Source organism: Dendrobates tinctorius, unplaced genomic scaffold (genome assembly GCF_039654945.1).
Source record: "Dendrobates tinctorius isolate UK_male_01 unplaced genomic scaffold, ASM3965494v1 ptg000092l, whole genome shotgun sequence".
NCBI lineage: Eukaryota > Metazoa > Chordata > Amphibia > Anura > Dendrobatidae > Dendrobates > Dendrobates tinctorius.
Window position 1 is genome coordinate 7,211,402 of NW_027361760.1, and position 19,638 is coordinate 7,231,039.

The 19,638-nt window shown below is 49.7% G+C and overlaps 1 protein-coding gene across 2 annotated transcripts in view; it reads left to right on the forward strand.

Moving 5' to 3' along the window:
- Window positions 1-19,638, forward strand: part of C2CD4C (C2 calcium dependent domain containing 4C) — a 302,746-nt gene that overhangs the window by 57,449 nt on the left and 225,659 nt on the right. The window lies entirely within an intron of this gene.

Sequence of the window (19,638 nt, forward strand, 5' to 3'; positions counted from 1 at the left end):
GATGTCCACCTTTGGAATGTTCCAGTGTATGGTGGGCCCCATCTATCATTCTCCAGAGTATAGTGCTCCCCAAAAATTGCTGTCCCAACATTGAAAACAATCAAATAAGTCTCCTCGCTAGGGAATCCCTGTACTAGTCTGGACTCCTCGTCGTCCCCATCTTCCATCTCACTGCACAGTATTTCAACCTTGCAAGTGCTGTGATCCTGAGCAAGCATGGGGGGCCCACTCTTTGGCGACGGTACTGGCACAGGGCCCCTGATAGTACGGTGGTGTGTCTGATGGCGGGTGGGCCGAACCTGCACTTTCATCTGCAGCTTCCTCTTTGTCACCGTGTAAGATGGAACTGTATATGGGAAGGGTAACCTGAGTTTCATCAGGGTCAGATTCAGGCCGTGTAGCGTGCGAGGGGAATGTAGTGGTCTGGGTCAATGTACCAGCAGATTCATCGAGCAGTGGCTGGGAATCAGTGCACTTGTGTCGCCCCCAGGAGTACGGTCGCCACAGTGGCATTACCTTCCTCCTAGGGAGTGTGATGTCATGCTTGGGAGCAACGAAGGATCTCTATAGCAGGTTAACTGATTGGGCGGCGTTATTCCCACGTGTCATGACCCTCCAAACAGCGTTCATGAAGGCAAAGTGTTTGTTTTACGTGGGCAGTATGGTTGCAAAGCTGAACCTTAAAGGAATGTCCAGAAGGGCACCACCAGGAGTGGAGCCTACGGTTAAATTCGACTCCACCTGGGAAACCTCAACCATGCCAGCTACAGAACAGATGCACACATTGCAAGCTTAATTCCGTTAACGAGCGAGACTCCGTCATGCCCCGCGGTCCGAGTCCGGCTTAATAGAGGGACATGTGAGGCTCTGGCACATGAGATTGGCCAATAACTGGTGTGTCATGCCCTTACATGTCCGTGGCTGCATGTGCGCTACACTGAAAAGGCCAGCGTTTGTAGCTTACAGGTGCAGATAACCCGCTGAACAACGTTAGTGATGGGGATCACTGATTACAATTATTACCCGCGAACAATGATTTCCCAGTAAGTGCAGGTCAACCGCAGTTCCGGAATTAGGCCTAACCGTCATTCCTGAAAAAATTAAAAACTTACGTGTGCAAACCACAGGTGCTGTAGCTTGCTTAACAGCTCGCCAGCCGTTCTCACGCCCAGTATGGATTACACATGATTGCACAAAGGTGAGAAAGGGTACCGTATCCCCAGATAACATGTATGGATAGCGTACACATTCAAAATATATGTCTATACATCAGGAGGCAGGCTCAGACGGTGTTAGGCCCAGTATGGATTGCACGTGATTGCACAAAGGTTAGAAAGGGTACCGTATCCCCAGATAACATGTATGGATAGCGTACACATTCAAAATATATGTCTATACATCAGGAGGCAGGCTCAGACGGTGTTAGGCCCAGTATGGATTGCACGTGATTGCACAAAGGTTAGAAAGGGTACCGTATCCCCAGATAACATGTATGGATAGCGTACACATTCAAAATATATCTCTATACATCAGGAGGCAGGCTCAGACGGTGTTAGGCCCAGTATGGATTGCACGTGATTGCACAAAGGTTAGAAAGGGTACCGTATCCCCGGATAACATGTATGGATAGCGTACACATTCAAAATATATGTCTATACATCAGGAGGCAGGCTCAGACGGTGTTAGGCCCAGTATGGATTGCACGTGATTGCACAAAGGTTAGAAAGGGTACCGTATCCCCAGATAACATGTATGGATAGCGTACACATTCAAAATATATGTCTCAGGAGGCAGGCTCAGACGGTGTCAGGCACAGTATGGATTTGACGGCCCAGATTACACAGCGGAGGAGCAGGGAGAGGTAAAGATTGCAAATGCTGGGGCCCTGCCCAAGCAAGGGGGGCCCACTCGTGGGCGTCGGTACTGGCACTGGGCCCCTCATAGTACAGCGGTGTGTCTGACGGCGGGTGTGCACCACCACCGTCAGAGACACTTGATTGCACTATGAGGGACCCTGTGCCCGCGCCCAAGAGTCGGCCTACCCACCTGTCCAGGGCAACGGCACTCACACGGTGTCGTGCGCTAGGTCGTGACCCTGGCCATGGGGGGGAGGCAGCACAGTTAGGGAGTTTTAGAAAGTGGCATATGTTGATGTTGGACATTCAGCTGATGCAAAAGGCGAAATAGGTGAAGTCCCAGGAAGAGGTGGACCAAAGCAAGCCATTTTTCTGTCACCCTATGTGTCATCAGGGGAAGGTGGGACAAAATCCTTGGAAACCCATGCATGGTTCATTTTAATGAAGGTTAGATCATCCACATTTTGGGTTGACAGACGGGTCCTTTTTTCTGTCAGGATTGATCCAGCTGCACTGAAGACTCTTTCCGATAGCACACTTGCAGCTGGGCAAGCGAGCTCCTGTAAGGCATATTGGGCCAATTCAGGCCAGGTGTCCAGTTTAGCGGCCCAATAGTCAAAGGGGAATGACCTGTGTGGGAGAAAATCGATATGGGAGGAAAAGTAGTTTGTAACCATAGTTGACAACTGCTGTCTCCTGTCACTTTCCATCGATGCAGTATTACCAGTTGTGTGAGCGGTATTTGAAAAATCAGTCCACAACATTGTCATGAAACCCCTGTCTCCAACGCCACTTCTGCTGTGTGCACCACGAACACCTCTGCCAAGCTGCCCCCGGCCCGTACGGCTCGTGTGAGAACCATCACCGCTGCTGTGTGCTGGGAATGCCTCAAGCAACCGATTTACCAGAGTTGCTTGTTTATTAGCCAATATTAGGTCAAGGTTCTCCTGTGGCATGATGTTTTGTAATTTGCCTTTATAGCGTGGATCCAGGATGCTGGCCAACCAGTAGTCCTCATCGTTCATCATTTTGGCAATGCGGGGGTCCCTTTTTAGGATCCGCAAGGCATAATCTGACATGTGGGCCAATGTTCCCAGTGTCAATGATGCACTGCGAGTGCTGGTTGGAGGAGCACTTTCTGGCAAATCCACATCCCTCCAGTCACGCACAAACCCTGTACCAGACCTTGCCACGCCAACATTTTCACTTGCCCCACGAGATGCATCCTCCTCCCCTAAGTAATCATCCCCATCATCATCCTCCTCCTCCTCTTCTTCCTCCACCTCGTCCAGGAGAGGTCCCTGAGCAGACAATGGCTGAATGTCATCAAGGATTCCCTCCTCCTCTTCCTCCTCATCAACATTGGCTGCAGACGCCTGCTCCTTAAGGTGCGTCAAAGTTTGCATGAGCAGACGCATAAGTGGGATGTTCATGCTTAGGATGGCATCGTCTGCGCTTACCAGCCGTGTGCATTCCTCAAAACACTGAAGGACTTTATAGAGGTCTTTCAGCTTCGACCACTGCACACCTGTCAACTCCATGTCTGCTCTCAAAGTGCCTGGCCGTGTATCCTCCCACAAATGCATTATGGCCTGCCTCTGCTCGCACAGCCGCTCCACCATGTGCAGGTTGGAGTTCCACCTTGTTGCAATGTCGATAATGAGGCGGTGGTTGGGAAGGTGGAGCAATCGCTGCAGCTTCTGCATACGAACGGAGTGTACAGGCGGCCGGCGGATTTGCGCGCACAGTCTTCGCACCTTCTGGAGCAGGGCTGTTAACTCCGGATAATTTTTGAGGAAGCACTGCACCACCAGGTTCAAGGTGTGAGCCAAGCAAGGTATGTGGCTGAGTTTTGAAAGGGCTACGGCTGCCACAAAATTACGGCCGTTATCACTAACTACCTTGCCTGCCTCAAGATGTACACTGCCCAGCCATGACTCAGTTTGTCGCTTCAAGTACTCGGCCAGTACCTCGGCGGTGTGTCTGTCGCCCAAACACATCATCTGCAACACAGCCTGCTGACGCTTTCCACTAGCTGCTCGATAAGGGGACACATCGTGTGCAACAGTGGCAGCTGCAGATGGAGTGCTCGTACGACTGCGCTCTGTGGACGAGCTTTCGCTTCTGGAGGAGGAGGAGGAGGGTCGAACGCCTACAGCCAACTGTTTCCTATACCGTGGGCTAGGCAGCACTGTCCCACCACCGCTGTCCCCTGTGGACCCTGCATCCACCACATTAACCCAGTGCGCAGTGATGGACACGTAACGGCCCTGGCCATGCCGACTGGACCATGCATCAGTTGTGAGGTGCACCTTTCCGCTCACTGACTGCTTGAGTGCATGGACAATGCGGTCTTTCACATCATGGTGGAGGGCTGGGATGGCTTTGCGAGAGAAGAAGTGGCGACTGGGTAGGTCATAGCGTGGTACTGCATAGGCCATGAGTTCGCGGAAAGCTGCGCTTTCCACCAACCGAAAGGGCATCATCTCAAACGAGATTAGTTTGGCAATGTGGGCGTTCAAACCCAGTGTACGCGGATGAGAGACTGAGTACTTTCTTGACCTACTCATAGTGTCTGGGAGGGTGAGCTGGACTTGAGAGCTGCATATGGTGGAAGTAGCGGTGGACAGGGCGGACTGAGAGAGGGTTGATGATGGTGATGGAGTTGTTGTTCTTTCTGATGGCCTAGAATCAGTCTTTCGTTGATATAACAGTGGGATTCCCTGACTGCTGTGGTATTGCACCGACACCTCAACATTTGCTGCTGTGCTAACCGGTGGGCTTACAGTGGGGGAAACAATGTAGCGTTGCTGACTACCTTCGTTGTGATCAGTTGCACATGTGGCACTTGAGGTTTGGTGTTGTGTCCACGCTTGCAAGTGCATGCTGGTTAAATGTCTAAGCATGCAACTGGTATTCAAATTTTTCAGATTTTTCCCTCGGCTAAAGGTCTTTGCGCACTTCTTACAGATAACCTTGACCTGATCATGAGGATTTTGTTCAAAAAAGTGCCACACTGCACTCTTCCTACTTTGGCAGACATTTTGCGGCCTAGCACGCTGTGATCTTTTGACCCTCTGGACAAGCTGTCCAGCAACTCTTTTGATGTTTGGAACCTGTCTTTGGAGTGCTCCGGGCCTGCCAGATAACAGCTGTTGCGATGTCGATGTCTGCTGTGGATGCTCCTCATCTGAGCTATTGTAAGCAGCACCCTCTTCCCCCAATGGATGCCAATCTGGGTCAACAACTGGGTCATCCATCACCTCCTCTTCTATGTCATGTGCACCTTCCTCTGTGTCACCGTGTATGGTGGTATAGTGTGCGGGAAGGGGCACCTGAGTCTCATCAGGGTCAGAATCTGGCTCTGTACACTGCGAGGACAATGTAGTGCTCTGAGTGAATGTACCAGCAGAATCATCCATCAGCGGCTGTGCATCAGTGCACTCCATGTCAGATTCATCTTGGCCTGGGTAATTCACCATTTCACTTGATAGTCCAGGCATGGTATGTGAAAACAGCTCCATGGAGTAATCAGTAGTATGGCCTGCGTCATCCTTCAATCTTGGTTTGGGTGAAGGACACAAGGAAAGGTGTGGTTCATGAACATGAGCCTCCAATGACGACTCAGTGCTTTTACTTTTTACAACTGAAGAAGAGGAGGCGATAGAGCTGGAGGCTGAGTCAGCAATGTAAGACAAAACTTTTTCCTGATGCTCTGGCTTTAAAAGCGGTTTGCCAACTCCTAGAAAACTAAGCGTTCGAGGCCTTATGTAGCCAGACGATGACGCAGGCTCAACACCTCCTGCATTCGGTCCTATTTTGCTCTTGCCACTACCATCAGATCCACCACCAACACCATCATTACCAGCTGCCAACCCCCGCCCAATTCCACGGCCTCTTCCACCAGCCTTCCTCATTTTTGGTAGAAATGTAGACAAAATCCAACAAACTATATAGTAATGTAAAACAAGGTACAAGGTGTCTATAGGACAGGGGAGATTTTGAATTTCTGCACACACTTGTGGACACTGGACACTTTTGGATTGTGTGAGGCCCACTGAGTATCTGAGCGCTCTGTCACAGGCTCGATGGCAGAGCTGTGACCAAAGTGACTAGAGGATAAGGGAGATTTTTAATTTCTGCACACACTTGTGGACACTGGACACTTATGGATTGTGTGAGGCCCACTGAGTATCTGAGCGCTCTGTCACAGGCTCGATGGCAGAGCTGTGACCAAAGTGACTAGAGGATAAGGGAGATTTTTAATTTCTGCACACACTTGTGGACACTGGACACTTATGGATTGTGTGAGGCCCACTGAGTATCTGAGCGCTCTGTCACAGGCTCGATGGCAGAGCTGTGACCAAAGTGACTAGAGGATAAGGGAGATTTTTAATTTCTGCACACACTTGTGGACACTGGACACTTATGGATTGTGTGAGGCCCACTGAGTATCTGAGCGCTCTGTCACAGGCTCGATGGCAGAGCTGTGACCAAAGTGACTAGAGGATAAGGGAGATTTTTAATTTCTGCACACACTTGTGGACACTGGACACTTATGGATTGTGTGAGGCCCACTGAATATCTGAGCGCTATGTCACAGGCAGAAATTGGCTAGTGTATCACAAACTACAAGGTGTATGTAGAATTGGGCAGAATTGGAATCTCCCTAGAGTGCAGGTCTGTAAGAACGGAACATGTCCTCGACTTATTCTCACAGAGTGACTCACTGATAGCTTCACTGTGGCTGTGATAACAGCCGTTACATGGTACTGTGTGAGGAGCGTACACCGCTGTATGGTGTGAAAAAATGCACGCTCAGTACCTCAGCAGGACAAAAAAAAAAAATTGTGATTGCTTTTAAAAAAGCAGTTTGCGGAGCAGTGGGTAAACAGCAATGCAGGAATGTCAGGAAGCCTTAGAAGGCAGCCCAACAACCAACACCACTGATACACCACTATATAGCCTCCCCTTGCACTGCACAGTGACTGGTGTGTTGTACAGGCAAAATCGCTAGCAGCAGAAGCAGTTTTTGGTGTCTTCTTCCCTGCCTAACGCTCTCCCTACAGAATCAGCAACCTCTCCCTATGCTAAGATCGGCAGAAGTAAGATGGCGGTCGGCGTGCATGCCCTTTTATAACCCCTGTGACGCCCACCAAAGCAAGCCAATCACTTGCATGCCCTTCTGAAAGATGGTGGTGACCCCTGCCTATGTCATCACGTTGCCCACAGTGTCCGTGGATCCTGATTGGCTGAAAAAGAGCGCAAAACAAACTTTTGAAACGCGACTTTGGCGCGTAAGTCGCCGACCTCGTGGCCGACCTCATCCTAGGGTCGGGATTCGTTTCATGAAACCCGACTTTGCCAAAAGTCGGCGACTCTTGAATTTTTTCGACCCGTTTCGCTCAACTCTAGCGATTATTGTTGGCCCACACCAGACGTTTATACCTGTGAAGATCTCGAAAATATTGCAAAGATGTGATTGAAGTTAGACTGCTGTGCCAAGTACAACCACACTGGCTGAACAGTTCCCACAGATATCTACCCAGTATCGAGCTTAGTGAAACAGAAATTGGTGTCATATCCATGGAGAATACAAAGTTAAAGGTTTACCAGGGCAAAGACTAATTTAATTTTTCATTATGTTTCACCTCACATTCGAGGCTCTGTCAGGGCCTTCAGTCTGAAGTCTTAAAAATGGGAATCAGACTGAATCCTTTGCCAAAGCCATTAACTATAATGCATCAGATGGAGTCTCTCTGTTCTCCATTTGTTAAAATACTGTTATAATATAAAACCTGGCAGCATAAGAAATGATTTGAGGAAGAACCAATATAAACAGTCTGGTCTCCGTTTCAGAATTGTCTGTCTGTTTATGCGGACACAAAAAAACTGGGTAGTCCGTGCTACCACCACCTGAACAGAGGTCAGACGGAGGACAAAGTGACCGACTCACTAAATTGAATGGCTCCATCAGAAGGTTTTCTCCTCATTTTGTATTTTTTTTTTTTTTTTAGGCTTCAGTAAAAAAAAATTCCTGAGGAAGTCTCTTACATAGGGTAATCGGATGAGCACTCAACCTTCACCTTACCTGGGGCAGCCAATCAGAGGCTAGCTTTATTCTTTACAAGATTTTGGATGACAAAAGCTACAACCTGACTGGATGCCAGACATAACTATCCGTGAGCAATACTTATACAGACAATTATGCCTTGACCCACAGTACCTCAGGCATGAGGCTTACCAGTCACAATGCGGCAATATACATTTCAGGCCACTGTTTACCTCAGTCATGGCGACATGTGCCACTGGCTAATCACTCTACACTACTGACTATGAGCGGAGCCCACCACACATGCACATGGCGGATCTATAGCAGGACAATGATAATGAATGCTGGTAATGGGGATGCCACAGGAATGTATAGACTGCTGTGACTGAAATGTTAAAGGGACAGTAACCCTAAATGTCGAAGTGCAGACACCAGACCAGACAAGGGCCTCCACAGCGCAGAAGTGTCCTGTGAGAACTGTTTCCAGTCCGCATTAAATAGTGAGCAGGTCCCTTTAAGAGTACAGTAAGGCTCTTCCCTGACACTTGTAGTTTATGAAGCCGAGCTCTGCTCTTGGCCGGTCACTCACCTGCAGCCTCTGTGGGAATGTACAAGTCATCCTGCTGCATGTGCGTGGAGCTGGCTCTTCAGGAAAGTCTCCCAGTAATCCAAGCAAAAAGCATCAGGAGTCTCCAGAGCACTGACGGCGGTGAGTGTTAGGTGTCGAGTTTCCCCCACTGCACAGGGGGAATCTCAAGCCATGTCCTCTGCGGCCACAGAGATTCCTGCTCAGCAAAGACGTCGTTCTAGGTGTCTGTTGGCTTGGTTACTGCTGCTAATCAGGGTTCAGCTATTGTAACCTGCAATAGCTAGCAGCTCCTGGGACTAAGTCCTTCTTTCGGTCCACTGACCATGCCCGTGGGAAGTCCTCTCATTGGAGGTCTGAGGTCACATGCTCAGGTCCTATTGCTCCTCCCATTGGACCACTAGGAAGGAACAAGAAGGACGCTGCTATAAAAGAGTCGCATTGCCGCATGGCCATGCGCTAGTATAGACTAATTGTTATTTGTGTGTATGATGATAGATGCATGATCTGGTGACTGACTCATTAAGATCCCCTCCATTTGGTTGTGTATGGTATAGGGATTACAGAGTCAGAGTCCGTGCCAGTAGTGGCATAGTCAATGTGCCACAGAGCATCCCGCTCTCCACACGAGCGTTAGCGCCATATAGTGCCACCCAGCACAAACACCTCTGCACCGCATGAGCAGCAGTGTTTCTTACAGCGGCGCCATGTGCTAGTTAAGCGATTTCCTCCCTGCTCTGGGTGGTTAGTGGCGTCCGCCGGAGCGGTGCAGTGCGCCCTTGGTGCAATTGACATTTATCTGTTCTCTTGCTGGCACCGCAGCTGCGGCGCCGAGCACTAGTGGTCTAGAGGGACTCTAGCCCTGAGTCTCTGGGGCAGAGTTCTGTGACCGTTGGATAGTGCTCACCCAGCCGAGCCCTGTGAGTATTAACTGGCTCCGGCATTTGTTTCAGCGGCTCTGTGAGGTAACAGTTCACTCTGGTGCACATCAGGTCAGCGGGTATCCCACCGGTCTTCACTCACTTCACCATTACCGATTAGCAGTTTACCATCTCTACACGGTGGACCCCGGGCTGCGAACGCACCTTATTCCGTCTTCATTATTTAGTGCGCTCCGCAAGCCCATAACACTGAGCACTGGGGAATCGGGCCAACTCCCCACAGGCTCAGCGCCGCTGGCCCCCACCGGCCCCTCGGCCCATTACACTGCAGGAAAACTTGCGGCTCCGCCCACCTGGTAAACGTCAGTAAGGGGTGGGGCTGCATCTGTGGGAACTGATAACTTGGGCCTCTTTCCCATTGCAGTTTTTTGCCATCAGTCACAATACGTCAAATTTTGAAAAAAACGGATCCAGTGACTGATGCCGCCGGATCCGTTTTTTTCTTATGGCCTTGTATTCGCGACAGATTCCGAATGATGGCTGCACGTTTCATCCGTCGTTCGCTGGATCCATCGGAAATTGTTTGTCTGTCAGATGGAGACAATGGACATAGGAACGTCTTTTGTCTCCATCGAAAAGTCGGACAGCGACGGATCCGGCGCCGTATGTAGTTTGCTAGAATGGAAGCCTATGGGCCCTGGATCTGTCGCTGTCCGTCAAATGACAGAATCTAGTGATGGATTCCGTTTTTTTAAACCCGGAATACTCTAATATCCACAGCCCCAAATGTATATAAACCTGCCAGGTAGGGCGGTCGGATCCGGCGAAAAACGGATCCGTCACAATCGGCGATGGATCCGTTGAGCCGACGGATTGTGACTGATGTAAAATAACTGAAGTGTGAAAGTAACCTTATCTGTTCGTGTTGTAACCTGCGTTGTGAGGATCCGGCTGGTGTCCACTGCCAACTGGTCTCCAGTGTATACAGAGGAAAAAAACGAACAAGGTCATAACAAATGGCGGGACTAAAATTGAAGATGTAAAAAATCAATATTTATTGAGACAAACCATAAAAGTTAGGCAAGTGTAGTGCTAGTGGCACATGAAAGTACCTGCAACTACTGAAAATACCAATTAAAAAGGAACAATTAAAGGCTGTGCGAGTAACCTGACATTCCCACTCCTGACAAGTTTTATGTTATTTCACAGACAGGAGCTGGCTGCTTCTTTGGTGGACTGGGCGGGCCCCTAAGCACTCCGGGCCCCATCGCAGCTGCGACCTCGATAGTTACACCCCTGGTTGTACTGTAATCTTTGCTATGTATATTAATATATGTGCGGTGTTTGCCTTGTTTTATTTTTTACCATTGTACCATGTAATCTATATAATGTGTGTGTGTGGTACCGGCAGATACGTGGGATGCAGTGACGAGACGCGAGACTTTATGCTTTTGGTAATAACGTTTTATAAGTATAGATCATGTGACTAGTCTAAGCAACCAAACAGGTAACAGGGATTGTCCTCACAGGGACTCAACACAAGCAAACACTGATATATATGAACACAACTACCCCGGCAACGGCCGGTCACAATAGGGCCGTGATATGGCAGACTATGGGTCCTTAGTTATATAATGTCACTTTTCCGTCCTGACATCTTCGGCGTCCTGGGTGATGGTTCTTCGGCGTAGCAGCCGCTGGGCCCAGCTGCTGAAGAGCTGGTGAAGTCTTCGAGCATTCCGATGCTCAGGCGAAGCAGTGGCACAACAGGCCCCGGAAGAGTTCTTGGGACAGATGGGCCACAATCCCCGGATGGGGGTAAGCGGTCGCGAAGGAGGGTGGTGATCGCAGCCAGCGGCTGTAACAGGGGGTCCGCGGCGGGCGACAGCCCGGCTCTTGCCACGGACTGGAGCAGGGAACTAGTGGCTGCCGTCTGCAATGAACTGGCCGCAGCTGCGGTTGGGAACAGGGCGGCTGCGGGTGGCGTGGGGTAGGCCGCAGTCACGGGCTGGAGTGTGGCGGCAACAGCCGCAGACTACCGCGGGCAGGCCGCAGCCGTGGGCTGGAGCTTGGCGGCAGCAGCCCCAGGTATCCCCGGGCAGGCCGCGGGTTGAAGCGGAGCAGCGGTTTGCTGACGGCCGATTCGGCACCGTCCCTCTGCTGTCCAGTGTAAGGCCAGGGTCACACTGTCGAGGAATATGGCCGAGTGAGAGGCGCTAAAAGCACGCATTAGACACGGACCAATGATTCTCTATGGGGTCACTCGCACCAAGCGTATATTTCTCATCCGTATTCTACGCTCCATGCCAATCACAGCATGCTGCGATTGTCAGCGTACTACGGCCGTAGTACGCCAATGCAAGTCTATGGGTGCGCAAAAAATACGGATTACACACAGACCAGACGTGTGACCTGCGAGCAATACGCAGGTCTTTTGGCTGGTGACAGGAAATGGGCCAATCCATCATCAGGAAGCCTAGACATGCAAATGAGCTCAAAAAGCGCTCCAGACATCTAGGAAGTACGCCTCCACGGAGTACAGCAGTAGCATGGCGTCCACTTACATAAATGTGGAGATGTTAATAGTCCTGGTGCAGGAGCGTCCCGAAATCTGGGACCAACGCGATGCCAATTATTCAAACCGGGCAAGAAAGGAGGCGTCATGGAGGCGCATCTGTCGCCAGATGTACCATGACTTTGGTGACCGACCACGTGAGGAGCAGCATAAAATTCGTAAGTACAAGCCAAAACATGAGTAACCTTAGCGCACAACAAAAAAGGAATATAGAATCAGCATGTGCATGTACTTTTTGCCTCATGAGGCCGTTAGATCTGGATGTGACACGTGGATTCACACAGCCATAATTTGGGTTTAGGCCACAAGCTCCTCATCCTGCTAGACAAACCAATTATTAAGTGTAGCTAAAGAGACCCTGTGTATCTTCCCAATTAGATATTCCACCATGGGTAGAAAGCACACCCCAGAAGGTCCCATGCCTAGACTACTGGTAGCAAATGTGACCTATCACATATGTGAATTTGACAATATTTCCTGTCACATTGCAGTGAAAGATGTGATTAAACGCTGGTGAAGCATCCGGGACCAATTCCGCCGGGAACGCCAGCAGCGGTCCATGAGTGGGGATGCGGGATACGTAAAACGAAAATATATCTATTACGACCGGCTCTCCTTCCTCGCCCCAATTCTGGATCTGAGACCGTAAGTAGATACCTCACCACATTACACAGATACTTTACAGGGCCAAAAATATTGATGTATATTTGCCTCTGTTCTATTTCATAACAGAACTCAATCCAACCTTACGGATCGAGGAACGGGCTCAGAGACAGAGCCCATAATTGATCCTGTAGGGGATGAGGTGGCTGGCCCATCTTCTCCCCCTACAAGAAGCATGGCAGAAGATGAGTCATCACAGGAGAACCCATTGGCTGCCCAACAAACAACACCACCAGGACGGTCTGCTGCTGCCCCATCACCCATCCTGGAAGAGCCGGGCAACTTGAGCAGCAGCCCAACTGGCCAGATTAGGGGATCCCCACAGGCTGCTGTTACATCCCGGCGAGGCCGAAGAAGGCGCCAGGTCACTGTTCAAGCGAGAAGGGCCAATGTGGACACAGGGGTGCTAAATTATTTATCTCGTGTCACTTCAGATGATGAGGAGGTCAGGCTACTCACGTAGCCTGACTCTATCTCCGTGCCCTTACCCGTGAGGTCAGGCTCTGTATTAGGGGATGTTTTCAGATCCTGCTTGTTGCAAGCACCCCCCCCCCAATACCCCATATGAGCTTTTCGAATATCTGGAGAGGTGGCAGCTTTCCCCCTGAAATCTAATGTGCATGAGACCATCCACACAGATGCTTGCTCAAGCAGGGTCTGAACATCCTCTAATACGTGGGCCTACACCTCACCCCCTTCCTCCCCCTACCCAACCTTCCCAACACCAGCAACAGATTTCTGGCTCTAGCCAACCCTACCAATATGGCCACTTAGTCCCACCAAGTGTTGGAGGCTGGTCCCAACCTGGTTGGGGACGACATGGCTATATTGGTGGGTATGAGACACGGGCCTACCCGCCCCAACAAGATGCCCCTCAGCAGTATTACTATGGCTACTACCCCCAACAATCACAGGAGGAAGGTCAGTACCAACAGCATGGGCAACAGTATGCACCCACACAGGGCGATGTTGCTCAAAGTAGTCAGCAGCAACCACAGGCTGCTCCTCCGCCTTCTCCTTACCCAACATTCCACAATTTATAAGTGGCTTAAAACATGGAATTAGTAAACCCATACTGTACATGACTGTTCTTAATTGGTCTGATGGGAGATGTCCAGTGTGTTTGAACTGGTGGTTAAAATCCCAAGGCAAAGTCAAAAAGAGGTTTTATCCAGCAGCAACATGAGTTAAAACAGATAATACTAACATTTCTTATGACGGTTTTCAAATCATATTAAGACACCATGACAGGCAAGGCTACTTTATGCGTTTCTGAGACATATTACATGTCTGTAAAAAATACAATATTTCACGGGGCTATTCTGGCAAAGTCAAAGGATCAAAATAGAGTACTCACTTGAAAATGCATAGAAAAGGCGTGCTGTCCATATTCTCTTAGTCCAATTTAGGCCAGCTAACTATATTCCAAAATCAAGGCAAACAGCCTCAAGACCATCACGCTCTCTCTATGTATTATCAAGTCAGTCTTCTAACTTGATCCTTTGACTTTCCCAGTATAGTGTGGTGAAATATTGTGTTTATTACAGACATGTAATATGTGTCAGAAACGCGTAAGGTAGACTTGCCTGTCATGGTGGCTTATTAATATGATTTGAAAACATTCATAATAAATTTTAGTATTATCTTGTGTAGCTCATTTTGATGATGGATAACTCCTCTTTTTTACTTTGGATTCTAAATGTGTACAGTTGCAATGTTATTGCACTATGTATGTTGTAGGATATGTTTGTAATTTTGTTTGAACAACAATGTTGAAATATGCCAAAAGCCCAATTTGGGCCATTGCCCAAGTTTTTCATAGGGCAAGAATATGTTTGCCTTACAAACTTAAAAAAAAACCCACAAAAAAGCCAAAAGTAAAAATTGGCCAACTACACTTTATGTCTCTGTCTTAATTGTCCAAACCCATATCAAAATACGCTTACCAAATCAAAGCAACAGTCAGAGATTCAGAAGGGGTAGAAATGTATATATATTTTGACACACATCAAACCAACATTGCCAACATAGATCCAGCATGCTCTTGCCAAGAAGGTTCCCCCTGAGGTGCCATAAAGTAATTAGTGAAATGATCACGCACATTGAGGCCAGAGATCGGTCTACGTTGATGGTTGATAGGTGGTCTCACCCTACACACATTGTCCGGCCTACGCACAACGCACAACACCAGCAGAGGAGGAACAATCATGTATCCTGGTGAAGTTATGAAGTACCACACAGGCTTTCACTACTTCATTAACATTTTGTTCACTCAGCTGAATGGCAGACTGGAGTATCCGCCATTTGGCACAAATAATGCCAAAGGAACACTCCACCAGTCGCCGAGCACGTGATAGGCGCAAGTTACATATCCTGCGCCTGTGGTGAAGGTTGCGCCGGGGATATGGCCTCATGACATTGCGCGTTAACTGAAAGGCCTCATCTGCCACAAAAACATAAGGGACAGATTCTTGAGTGGAGCCTGGTAGCTGGTGTGGTGGTGGTAGATCCAACTGGTTGGTGCGTAGCCGACGAGCCATAATGGAAGTATTGAAGACTCTAGAGTCTCCCGTCCTTCCATAGGCCCCAATGTCAACAATTATAAACTTGTATTGAGGGTCGACCAGAGCCAACAATACAACAGAAAAGTATTGTTTATAATAGAAGAATTGGGAGCCAGAGTTCAGCGGATTACGCCCCCGGATATGTTTGCCATCAAGGGCCCCAATACAATTTGGAAACTGGCATTCTTCCTCAAAGTCCCTTGATATCCTCAACCAGTCTTCCATCCTGGCCTCGGGCATGACGACTTGATATAGTCTTGTCCATATTTCAAAACATGTTGACCTGACTATGCCAGATATGGTTGATCTTCCAATCCCAAACTCATGGTGGAGGGCAGCATAAGACAGGCCAGTGGCCAAGGAAGCTGAAGAACAACAGAAAAGGATGATTGTCGAATGCACATATTTACAAAACAAACAGGTCCATACATACCAAACTTGGTAAGATTTCAGAGCAAATAACACACACATCTTGCTTTGCACAATGAGTAAGTGATATTCAGTACATATTCCACACAACATTCGTGTCTGTAAGTTGAAACATGTGGACTAAGATGAGGGCCTAAAACTTACTCCAAGAAGGCAAAAATTCAAACTTTGCCCAACACATCATGAACATAGAGAATGTGTGGTTGTGTAGTACATACCGTATTGTGAGTACAATTCGCTTCTCTGCAGATATAACTTTGCGCATCCTTGTATTCTGAAAGGTTATCCAAGGGCGCACTGTCTCCAAGAGTGTAGAAAATGTTGCAAGGCTCATGCGACAGTATTGGTAGAATTTGACAGGATGCTCCCACAGAGAATAATAGAGGCGGTGAAAATGACCTCTTGTGAGTCGTTGCCTCAAAAGTGGATGTACCCATATGCGTCTCCTCCTCTGCGGATCCACTATCACAGGGTATGGTTGGCCAAAGCACCATGACAAAAGCCAGTTGAAGAGAACCTGCTCAGTTGTGTTGAAAGTCAGACTGTCTGCCATGTTGCACATACCACAGCAACACACCTAGTGAAGGCAAGGTGACAAATGGACAGAATGGAGGCTGCCACCTGTTCCTGAGCCAATAAATACAGTGCAGGCTAATGTTTTAAATATTTATTAGGCCTTAAAACCGTTAAATGTCCATTTTGCAAGGCTGCGAGAAAATCTCGCCATACGGATTGCATACGGATGCCATACGGATTACATACGGATGCTGACATGCGCAAAATACGCGACCGCACCTTGCTTACGGATGACCTATGGAGCACTATTTAGGGGTCATTCATCCGTATTACGCCTGTAAACTACGGACCGTATTTTGCGCAGGTTAGTGTGACTCCAGCCTAAGTGTCCCTCTTGCTTCTGTTCTCTCTGGCCTCTGTACATCGCTCTGGCTCTCGCACACTCCCACGGTCTCCAACTCCTTCTTCCCCATTCTGCTGACTCACTGTGACTAGCGTTCTCCTCCCCTTTTATATCGGCTCCTCCCCCAGCCCATCTGTCAGTCTCCACGGTCCGGCCCTGAACTCTGTCCCCCAGAAACAACCAGCCCCGGAACCTAAATGACGGTCCCCTTGGTTCTGGCCTGGACACTTGACTGGGGCCCCTTCTCCCACACTCCCCCATCCTCTGGCGAGGGCCTTAGTTCGCTTGTAGTTGTCTTTGGAGATGACAGTTCTTGTCACCATACGAACTGGTCCTGTTCGTAACGTTTGGGGGGTTTGCCAGCTGTTGACTGCTCGGAGCATCTGAGTTCAACTGTCGTGGAGCCTTCTGGGGTGGTGGAGGGTGGTGGGCTGGTTGACTCTGGTGGACCGACTGAGTCTACCCCCATGTCCCTACTTGGAGGGCCTGCTGATATGGCTGGGCAGTCCTCTTCGTCATCTAGGTCCCAGACCGCTGGCGGAGGGTCGGGGACCTGAGGGATAAGCTCGGGTCGCGTGGGGTCAGTGGATGCACATGGGCGTAACATATTACGGTGCACGGTACGAGTGAGAGGTACACCGTCCTTCTCAGATTGTATTTCATACACAGGTCCATCAGGGCTTACTCGGCGCAACATTCGATAAGGGTTTTCCTCCCACCATGGGTCTTAACTTGTTTTGGGGCCGCTGATCTAGGATGAATACTCGATCTCCAGTTCGGATGTCAGTGGGTGGAGGCAGCGCTCCCCCCGGGTGCTCCAGGTCCTGAATTTTTCTATGGACGATCCGGTGGAGGGCTTGCAGCCTGTGCCGGTGGTTTCGGACCCATGATAATACTCTGGTCCAAGGTTGGGGTTCTTCCAGGTTTAGTTCCACTTCCGTGATTCCTTTGCCTTATCGTCCAAATAGCAGCGTGTATGGGGTGTACCCGGTCACTCGATGCACCAGGTTGTTATAAACCCACACCAGCTCAGGGACATACTCAGGCCAGCGGGCCTTTCGGTCACTCTCCAGGGTGCGCAACATTTAGATTAATGTCCGATTAAATCGCTCGCAGGCTCCGTTTCCCTGCGGATGATAAGGCGTAGTTCTGGACTTGTCAATACCATAGAGTCGATGTAATACTTCCATGACTTTTCCTAAGAAGCACACTCCCTGGTCTGAGTGTATTCGTTGCGGGCAGCCGTATACTTGGATGAAGTTTTTACAAATTGCATAGGCGGCCGACTCCGCAGTTTGGTCTCGGGTGGGGGTAACCACGGCAAACTTGGTGAAATGATCCTCCATCACGAGACAGTGTTCATACCCCTGTTATGCAGGACCTATGGTTAAATAGTCCACCATTAGGAGCTCAAGGGGAGCTGATGTCACTATTGTTTGCACCGGGGCTCATTGTGCGGTTTGGAGAGCTCACATGGGCAGCAGGTCCGGCAAACTTTTTCCATGGCAGCGTACAAGCACGGATGGTAAACGATCTGTTGCAACCATTGCAAAGTCTTTTGAGCACCAAAGTGAGCCCCCTTTTCATGGGCTTCTCTAGCCAGTTCGGCTAGTAGGACTCCGGGCACGACCACCTGCCAAGTTGTAGCAGATGTCATCTGTGACACTGCTTTATGGTACAATAGCCCTTTCTTGATGGCAAATTTTTCCCATTGGCGCAACATCAACAACATGTCCTGAGTCAGAGTCTGTCTCTGTGAATCAGTGGGCAGTTTGCCGGTGGTCACCCATTGGTGCAGGAGCCCAATTTCTCCATCTTCCTGCTGCTGTTGGATCCATTTGTCCCGTGGTTGCTCCAGCATCCCCCCGTGGGGGTCCTGAATGGGATGCTTCCTGTGCGCCCGCTGTAATCATGACGTGGGTGAGGGCGAACGGCGTCTCTTCCCCGTCTAATTCTTTGTCCCGACTTTTCCCTGGAGTTGTATGCCGAATTCTGGAAAGGGCGTCAGCATGTACATTTTCGGCCCCTCTTTTACAGATGATCTTATAATTGAACTTGGCCATTCGAGCCACCCACCGTTGCTCCAGGGCTCCCAATTTGGCATTTCCCAGATGGGCCAGCGGGTTGTCCGTCCGCAGTACTACCTCGGAGCCCGCCAGGTACTCTGCGAACCGCTCCGTCATGGCCCACACTACCGCGAGGAGCTCGAGCTTAAAGGAGCTGTGATTGTCAGGGTTACGCTCATGCAGCGATCGGCTACCATAGGCTGATCACTTTCTCCTGACCATCCTGGACCTGTGACAACACAGCCCCTAGTCCCTGGAGGCTCCCGTTAGTGTGCAGTATGAACGGTTGCGAGAAATCCGCATACGCTAATACCGGGGCTCCTGAGAGTGCAGGCTTAAGGTCTTGAAACGCGTCTTCTTGCGGTTGCTGCCATTGAATTTTCCATCCATTCGCCCTGGCAGGAGCCCCCTTTAGCAGGTCCTGCAGGGCTCGGGCTCGGCGTGCAAAATTCTTCACTAACCGACGGTAATAGCTGGCCAACCCCAGGAAGGCCTGCACGTCTTTCATCGTCTCGGGGGTAGGCCACCCCTGGATGGCGGCAACCTATTCCAGGGATGGCCGAACGCCCTCAGCCGAGACTACGTGCCCCAGATATTCGATCTGGGTGCGAAACAGGTGTCATTTCTTGGGATTTATCTTCAACCTGTACTTCTGCATCCCCAACCATCGCAGGTGGTCCTCAAACGTGGCGGAATAGATGATGATATCATCCAGGTATATCAGAGTGGCTTCGAAGTTGAGATCTCCCAGACACCGCTCCATCAATCGCTGGAAAGTTCCCGGGGCATTGGCCAGCCCAAACAGCATTCGGTTGAATTCAAACAGTCCCATAGGGAGAATAAATGCCGTTTTGGCTCTGTCTTCATCCGACATTGGCACCTGCCAGTACCCACTGGCCAGGTCTAGAGTAGAGAAGTTTGTTGCTTTTCCCAAGGCGGGCAGAGACTATTCTATGCGAGGCAGCGGATACGAGTCCTTAATGGTGCAGGCATTCAGCTTCCGGTAGTCCACACAGAACCGGAAGGTACCATCCTTTTTGCGGACCA